Source organism: Benincasa hispida, chromosome 1 (assembly GCF_027475165.1).
Source record: "Benincasa hispida cultivar pf3 chromosome 1, pf3_genome.v1.1, whole genome shotgun sequence".
NCBI lineage: Eukaryota > Viridiplantae > Streptophyta > Magnoliopsida > Cucurbitales > Cucurbitaceae > Benincasa > Benincasa hispida.
This window is the reverse complement of record NC_143478.1, coordinates 84,236,155-84,245,287: the sequence shown is the minus strand read 5'-3', so window position 1 is coordinate 84,245,287 and position 9,133 is coordinate 84,236,155. Positions and strand designations below refer to the sequence as shown.

General features: G+C 27.2%; 1 pseudogene; it reads left to right on the top strand.

Annotated features, from left to right (window-relative positions):
- LOC150038786 (uncharacterized) overlaps nucleotides 1–8,867 on the top strand; it is a 9,806-nt pseudogene extending 939 nt beyond the window's left edge.
- The last annotated feature ends 266 nt before the right edge of the window (nucleotides 8,868–9,133 follow it).

The window sequence follows — 9,133 nt, the reverse complement described above, 5'->3', positions numbered from 1 at the left end:
TTTCTCCAAAGGTGGTGCAATATTAAGAGATATAAGGTTTCAAAAATTTTAGATTAAAAATTAACGTAAAATTAAAGGAAGAAAGATATCTCAATATATGGTTAGGATTTTGCCACGAGTATGAGTGTAAGGCACGTACTTACATGGAAGTGTGTGAATGCAAGGGTAAAATGGTCATTAATAATACAAAAAAAAAGTAAGAGCAAAGAGGGTGTTGACATATGAGGTTTTTCTTCATTAAATTTCAATTTTTAAGTTTCTTAAATTTATTATTATATTTAATTTTCAGTTTGATATTTATGTTAGATCTAAGATTAAGTTGTTTGTCATTTTTAAGCTTTAAATGTTTTGTGAGTTTCTCTTTTTAATATTGTTTTAAAATGTAAGTGGTATTAATTAGGTTCATATCCTTGTCCTATATAAGGATGAGCTATCATGTATTGAGAGTATCACAATTTTGTGTACTACATTTTAAGTACCACATTTTGTGTATCACCATTTTGTGTATCACGATTTGGTGTACAATATTTGTGTATCACAATTTTAGTATCACATTTGTTGAATCACATTTCTTAAACAACATTTTGTGTATCACCAATTTTTTCCTACTTCAATAAGAAGTTTGAATTTCACTCTCATTTTCATTTTTCTTCTCTTTATTCAACAAACATTGAGATATTTATTTACTTTCGCAACATTTATTTTTCCATCAATTCCATTTTCTCAAAGTAACATCACAGTTACTTTGATCTTTGCAACAAAGGGAAGTGAAAAATTCTCCCCTTCTAGCCCCTCTTAATATAGTAGAGACATAGATAAGAGAGTATGTTATGTGAAAGTTATATATTATGTAAACCTCTAAGTGAGGCTATTGCCGAGTTGCTTATAGATTTGGCTAAATAATTCATTTAAGTATTTTACTTTAATAAGGAAGTAAGAAACTAATACATACTTAGAGTCTAAATTGTATGTTGGTATTAAGAAGATCTCATACTTAGGGACGCTTAAGTAAATTTGGGGTTGTTTCAAACAAGACATTAAAAAAAATGCTAGAGTAATAAAAGAGGAGATCTCGGGTTTAGGGAGAGACTTAGATAAGCACCAAGGAGTAAGTTGTATGAGAGTCCTCACTGAAGACGATATTTAACAAATAAACATTTCATTGTAAATGCTCAACACTTTATTAATGAAGTTTCTTTTTATTGGACATATTACCTCCCAGACGTAGAGGTGATATTGCATCAAATTGGGTCATAAATCTGTGTCTTTCTAATTCTGTTTAATTACTAAGTTTGCTCTCTTGTTCTTCTTGATTGTTACGACATCATGTGTGACTTATGCGGTTACATATTAGATTCAAATCTTCACACATACTTCTCAAACTACTGAAAAGAACCTTCATGTCACTTCAGTTGTCTATCCTATCTATTAGAAAGAGCAACCTATCTATAAGAAAGAGCTACCCTAATGCCTAAGAACATGTGATCATCTTTTACCAACTGCCCCTGCAAGTAAGATTTTTTTCCTCTCTCATTTTCAATGATTGTAACACCAACACAAAAATTGCACCAAGTTCAAGAAGCTAGCTAGAGCTTTTTCCCAACCAGATGGGTTGGGTTTGATGAACTCATTTTTTGCACCTAATTTGATGTCTTGCCCAAAACTTGATAGAGCTTTTCATTCCAAATCTTATTATCTTATTACGTTATAAATTCTGTCATACATTAACTTCGCCTTAGAGATGCAAACATAGTCTCATATATGTTAAAGCTAACATAAAATTAGATTCATGACGTATAAGTAAAAGAGATGAAACATTCCCTATTCATGTTTATTGGGCTGAAAGTAGAGAGAATAGTACTATATGATATAGTAAAAGAAACATGTGAGTTCTGAGAAAAGTGGAAGTAAGTACATAGTTTGAAAGGCAATGTCAATTCTTCATCAGTTGAACAAGGAACAAGAAGCATCCTAATAAGTAACTTGGAAATTTGGTTTCTTGAGAGGGGGGAAAAAGAAGAAAAAAATAAAAAGGGAAATATATATATATAATATATATATATATAGTGTTGTTTGTGTTTGTATAGTTTTGGGTATGTGTGCGGATGTGGAAGACAGAGTTATGATGTCAGTGGATAAGTTATAGACATGACAACGCCTTTGTGTTTTTTCAGTTTGAATTATGACAGAGAGAGACCCCAATTGGCAAAACCCTATAACTATAAGGCTCTGGTTTTGACACACATTGTCTTCCTATTGTCTCAATTCTGAATTTTCTCCCCCACCACCCCTTTTTCTTTCTTTCTTTCTTTCTCAACTTATTACTGACTCTGAGTCTTCATTCTGAGATGACAAGAGTGAAAGATGCCCTTCCATTTCTCTTCCTCACCTTTTCACTTTTCTCCTTTCTCATTATTATTATCTTTATTAGATTTAGATATTACTTTGGTCTTCCTATTAATTTGGTTCATTTTGATATTTATACTTTTAATTTTGGTTTATCTTGATCGTTGTATTTTTAAGAAGTGACTATTGTGATCATTTTATCTTCACTCTTATTTTATGTTTAAAGGATTAAGATGATCACTTTTTGAAATTTCATCTAATTAATGATAATTATAATCAGTCGTAGTAAACTTGACAATGATAGTTTATAATTATCTATAATTTTTCATTGTTGACAATTAGTTATTGTCATTGAAAGTTTAATTATGATAATTTTTTCTTCAAAATTGTCAACAATACTCGTATCTTTATCGGGGATACAACGACACGAAATAAATATCACCAATCTTAATTGTGATAGTTTTCAAATGTCGTGAAATCCTAGTTTTTTTAGTGCAAAGTTGAAAATATATAGACCAAAATGAATATTTTGAAAGTATGGAAATCAAAATGAAACAAAGTTAAAAGTATAAAGATGAAAATTAACATTTTAAAAATACAATAACCAAAATGAACAAAAATTAAAAGTTCAAGGACTAGTAGAATTTAAACTTTTATTATTATTATTGAGATTCCTTTTCTCCAATACATTTAATCAACTTAGTAGCTAATAGATGAAAGCAACATGGGTGGAAGAAATCTAGGTTTATTAGATGTTAACTATGGTGTGGGTTACCTTTTAGAACTTGTATCTATTCATACAAAATTGACCCATTCATGCACCAACTAAATGTAGCTTAATTATTTAAAATAATATTCTAGTCCTTGTTACTTTGAGTTGCATCCAATTTTAAGTTTTTGTATTTTTATTTGTAAAGAAAATGCTAGTAGGGATTATAAATTTTTTATTTTTATGAAAAAATTAATAATAAACTAATTGAGATGAATCAACTTTAAGATTTATTGAAAGTATATACACTAAAATTGAATATATATGACAAAACACTAAATACAAAAAGGATTAAGATGATGTTTTAATCTATATTCTTTTAATAAACAAGTTAGAGGTTTTGAGGGATTGAACTTGTATAAATAAATTGGTTAACAAGTTTATGGTTTGAAATAAGTACAATTTGTGTCTGCCAAATTATTGGCTTTGACTTTGTCATTGTAGGCCATATCCAAAGGTAACTTGTGAACCATTTGCTCTTTTAATTCTTTTTTCTATAGTTTGAATTCATTGAATCAAGCTTCTAGCTTGTGAATAAATGGTGAAACTGATATATACCTTTCTTTGATTTTTCCTTTTTTCTTTATGTTTATGTATACCAAAAACTTGAGTAGTCTTGTCATTGGTGGGGTTAAGTTTGTAAAGAAAAATATTTAATGAATTTGAGACTCCATCCATATTTATGCATCTCATCAAATTGCATAATTATAATTTGTCACGTGACAAATTATTCTTATCTTTTTTAAAAAATACATTTTAATTATTTTTTATGTTTTTTTTATTAGATTCAATTATCTTTTCAGTTGATTAAGTGGTTGTATGATTGAACGTGCGGTTATAGTAGTTTGATTTTAAAAAAATATATATATGTGAAGTGCTTAATACATTGATATTTTACTAGAAAGTTAGTTAAGTTTTGCACCAAATACAATTCAACCGTTAGTATGATACATTCTACTTTTGATGTTTAAAACTTTAAATTTTCAATTTTAAAAAATCACTTTAATTTAAAGTTCTTTTCAAAGTTTTTTTTAATAAAAAAAAGGAATTAAAACTCATTTTTATTATAAAAATTTTTAAAACGCTTTTAGTTGATTAAAAAAATTGCTAAAAGTTTTTAATCAAACACTAATAATTCTTTAAATAGATCATTCTTATTGTTATTCACAGGCACTTTTACAAGCCATGTAAAGCATATAGTCGAGTATTTTTGTGACCAAACATTCAAGTCTTTACTTGAAAAAATTTGAAAAAGCAATTTGTGCATGATTTTAATTGAGAGATATTTACATCCATTAATTCAAAATTCAAAGTTAAAGTTTAATAAAATTACAACTTCAAAACTAAAATAGGAAATTTTCAGAAATAACTCCGTTTAAGTTTTACTTGCTAACATTCTTTTTGAAAATTAGTTAAAATAATTTTTTTTTATCCTTCTTGATCGAGATCAGCATCAAATTTGAATAAAAAAATAATTTTTCATCTTATATCCAACTATCGATTCTTTTTTGTTTTCTCAATACAATTTTATCTAGAATGAACATCGAGATTGGGTTTTCTCAGTGAAATTTTGCCCCCAATGAACATCGGAATGCACACAATTTTTTCAAATAATGTGATCTTTCCAAATTTTATACCAATTCTGGCCTCTTTTCAAATCTCTTTGCAAATCTTATGCCCAATTTATGTTTACATAACTATCCAAATTGATTTACATGATTATCTAAATGAATTTACTAAATATCTTTTCAGATCCCTCTAAACTCTGTAATATTTTGTTAGTGTGATTTTTTAATTTTGAAAAAAATCAGAAAGATTAAGTAAGATTTGGAAAAATGATGTAAATCTCAATTCTCATCCTAGTCGAGATTCCATCAAGAAAGTCCAAAAGAATCGATAGTTCGGATATAAGTTGAAAAGTTAACTTTTTATATAAATCTCAACAATTGATTTCGACCGAAAAATATCTATAAAAAACTATTTTAACGAATTTTCAAGAAACATACTAGTTATGAACCATGAAACTTAAAAAGAAGTATTTCTGATAATTTCTTAATTAAAATCGACATATTCAATTAAGCGTCTATATATATATATATATACACACATGTAAAATAGAAAATTTTCTTATATTTTTTTCCTTGAAAAATTTTATGTATGTGATAAAAATTTTAAAAAAAAAAATGGGGAGGAAACAAGAGCTGAATTGAAACAGAAAACTGGGTGTGTTGTGTTGGTACGGCCATGTACCAAACATGACAAGTACTCCTCCATTGTTTAGAACCTCTTCAATCCTTATCTTAAACTACAAAACCCACCTCTTATTGCCCACTTTTTAGATAATGTTTTAGATTTTTGTTCTTATCTTCTTTTTCTTCTTTTAATCTCATTTTCCCAATTGTTATCTAATATATATATGAGATTCACAATGCATTCAATGTATTATAGATATGTTAGAACTTTATTGCCATTTGATATATTTTTAGAATACCACGTTATGCATAGTGGCATTGATTGATATTCAAATCTACAACCTCTAGTAAAAAAAAAAATGTTTTTCAAGTAATTTATTTTTTGAAGTGGAACTACTCATGAAAAGCTATTGAGTCACCCTAGAACAAGATCGACTCAATAGTTAGGAGAGGTGGGCTAGTGACGAACAAATGCAAAGTTATTAAATATCTTAGGAAAGTCTAGTTAGAACCATACGTGCAAGTTTCCCTGCATGTGACTTGTCCGTGATAACTTTTATGGATTTGAAATACTTTTGATAAAAACTAATTAAAGTACACTCGAAAAGCTATTTTGAGAAGTTAGCAAACATTCTATTTTTTTCTAATATGATTTGGAAATTAATTCAAACATATCTTATATCTTTATGGTACACTTTTGGTTACATTATCACACTTAGTCCTCATCCCAATTTGAGTTATTATACTAAAAAAGAAAAATATTTTTTTTTTTAGGTTCAACATTTGGATCCAACTATCTATGTATGCCCATTAAGCTATTCTTGGAGGGATGAATTTATTTTTTAAAGACTAAAAATAAATAGATCAAAATATTTATTTTAAATATATAAGGATGGAATACTGATACAAATGTAAAGATCTTAGTATATACATAGTTTAAAATATCGATATTTCAATTATTTTACAAAAATATCGATGAAAATATTGATGAAAAAATATTAATGATAACTGATATTTTTTAAAACATAATAAAAATAAAATGAATAAATATTTTACACTTAGTTAATAAGTTAAAAAGCTTATTATTTGTATTATATATTTATGTGGTAAAATGACTAACTTATTTAGAAATATAATAAAATGATAAAAAAAAAAAAAAAAAAAAAACCATTTTTCTATTTTACCATTTCACTATATTTAAAAATGTCTTTTTAAGGGTTTTATTATTTAAAATAATTTTCCGTCTCGATCAATGCGTCTGTGAAACTCACGGACATAAAAATGTCTCTTAAATTGATACTCTAATTATACATATATAATTGGGCATTCTTTTTAAAAAGATTCCTTATCATGAAAGGAAAGTGGAAATGTAGATTTCTATGGGCTTGAAAAACTATATATATTTGAATTAAAACAAGTTGATGAGAGGAGTGGAGAGAAATTTTTCTATGGGCTATGGCAAACTTTTTTGAGACAGTAGTCATGGACAAAAAATCTATAATTTCTTTATAATTTCAATAAAGAAATGAGTTTTAACTATCCAAATTGAATTTTTTTTAACCTATTTTACTTAATTCACCATTATCTAATTCAATATATATATTTTTAATAAGCTTTAGAGCTATGGTTATTGAATAATTGCAAGGAGTAATATTACGAGGGATAATAATAACTAAATATATAGCAATATTTTTAAAGAGTTGTAAATACAGTAAAATCTAATGATTATAGACTCCAACTTTTATTAGTGATAGACTTTATCACTGATCAAGGACGGAGCCACATAGAGGTCAAGGAACACGTGTCTCCCCGTAAATTATCGATTTTTGTACTTTTAATATAAATTTTTAAGTAATAGTTAATAATATTAGTAATAAATGCACTTAAATTATTGGTTGACTGATTCTACATGGGATCTAAGTTCCTGGTTTGTAAAAAATAAAAGTGGGATTTTTTTTAATTCTAAATATGAAATTAAATATAATGTAGATTTTAGCTTTTTAGGTTGCAATTGCAAATCAATCTCCAAAACATTAGAAAATCAGTGCAATTCCTTTATTTTCTGTGGAAGTTTTTTCCTTCAAAATTTAGGGAAGTTTTTAATCTCAATTCTCAACAACGTTCTCCTGAATAGGTAATGTCTACTTTTCTTTTCTTACGTAATTTTTATTATATATATTAGTTTTAAAGTTATATAAGATAATTTCTTTGTTACTCAGTTGGACTATACATATCATATCATTGATATGTAAGCTTGAAATTCTTCTTAGACTTTTTAGTTCTTATATTTTTTAAATTTACATAATAGGTTTTAATATTTTTATTGTGAATACTTTTGTAGAGTTAGCTCTAATTTAATGTAGAGACATATTTTTATTGTGCCATTAATCTTTTGTACATAAATTTTATATTCACATTACTCTCTATATATTTTCGTTTGTTTTAATGTTATTTTTACATTCACATAACTCATATAGATTTCCAAAATTAATTTCAAAGTTCAAGTTAGAGAATTATCTATTGTCACTCGTTTGGATATACGAACTTGGCAAGTAAGTTTTAAAATTTTCTTAGACTTTAAGTTTTTATTCTTTTAAATCTATATAATAGAATGTAATATGCTTACTTTTGTAGAGTTAATTTAAAATTAATATGGAAAGATATTATAAAAGGAAAATAACAGTAGAGACAATAGAGGCATCATCTTCAAAGAAAAAAATGGTTTGGGTTCTGATCGATTTTATACAGGATTCAATCTAGAAGAACTACCCACAGATTTTGGTCTAAGAATCAAAATTTATTATTATAATTATAATATTCGAGATCTAATTCATAGAGTATATTTGCTAAAAGGTCCTTGTCAGCCTCGAAAATATACTTTTCCACTTAAGAAATTTGGTACAAAGTCAAGACGATTTAACCCAGCTTGATTTAGTGAATATTTTAATTGGCTATAATATAGAATTTTAAAGGATGCCGCATTTTGCTTATGCTGCTATCTATTCAAACTAGAAGTAAGTGAAGAGTCAGGAGATGACTATTTTGTTAGCGAAGGATTTTCTAATTGGAAGAAAAAAAAGAAATTGCATATTCATATTGGTGGTCCTAATAGTGCACACAATACGACTTTGAGTAAATGTGAGGCTCTTTTGAAACAAAAACAACATATTAATTCTTTTTTAAATAGGATGTCAGACTAAGCACGAGTTGAGTATCGAACTCGATTAGGTGCATCGATTAATTGTATTCGATTTTTATTACGACAAGGACTTGCATTCCGTGGACGTGATGAGACAGATGATTCGAAGAATCAAAGTAATTTTCTTGAACTTTTACAATGAATATGCAACCATAATAAGAATATTGAAGCTGTGACTTTGAAAAATGCCTCAGATAATTTGAAACTGACTTCACCTGATATTCAAAAAGATATAGTGCATTCCATTGCAGTAGAAGTTGTTAATATGGTTATAAAAGATATGAGTGACAAACAATTTTCTATCTTGATAGACGAATCAAAAGATGTATCTTCAAAGGAGCAAATGTCAATTATATTATGATATATGGATAAAGGTCATGTGATTGAAGGATTTGTTGGAATCATACATATCAATGATACAAGTTCTCTACCACTTAAGAAAGTCATAAATGATTTTTTTTCTCAACATGGATTAAGCATCGCTAGTTTACGAGGACAAAGATATGATGGAGTAAGTAATATATAAGGTCAGTTCAATGGGTTGAATGCACTTATTTTAAAAGAAAATGAATATGTTCTTTACATTCATTTTTTTTTCTCATCAGCTTCAATTAGCTTTTATAGCTA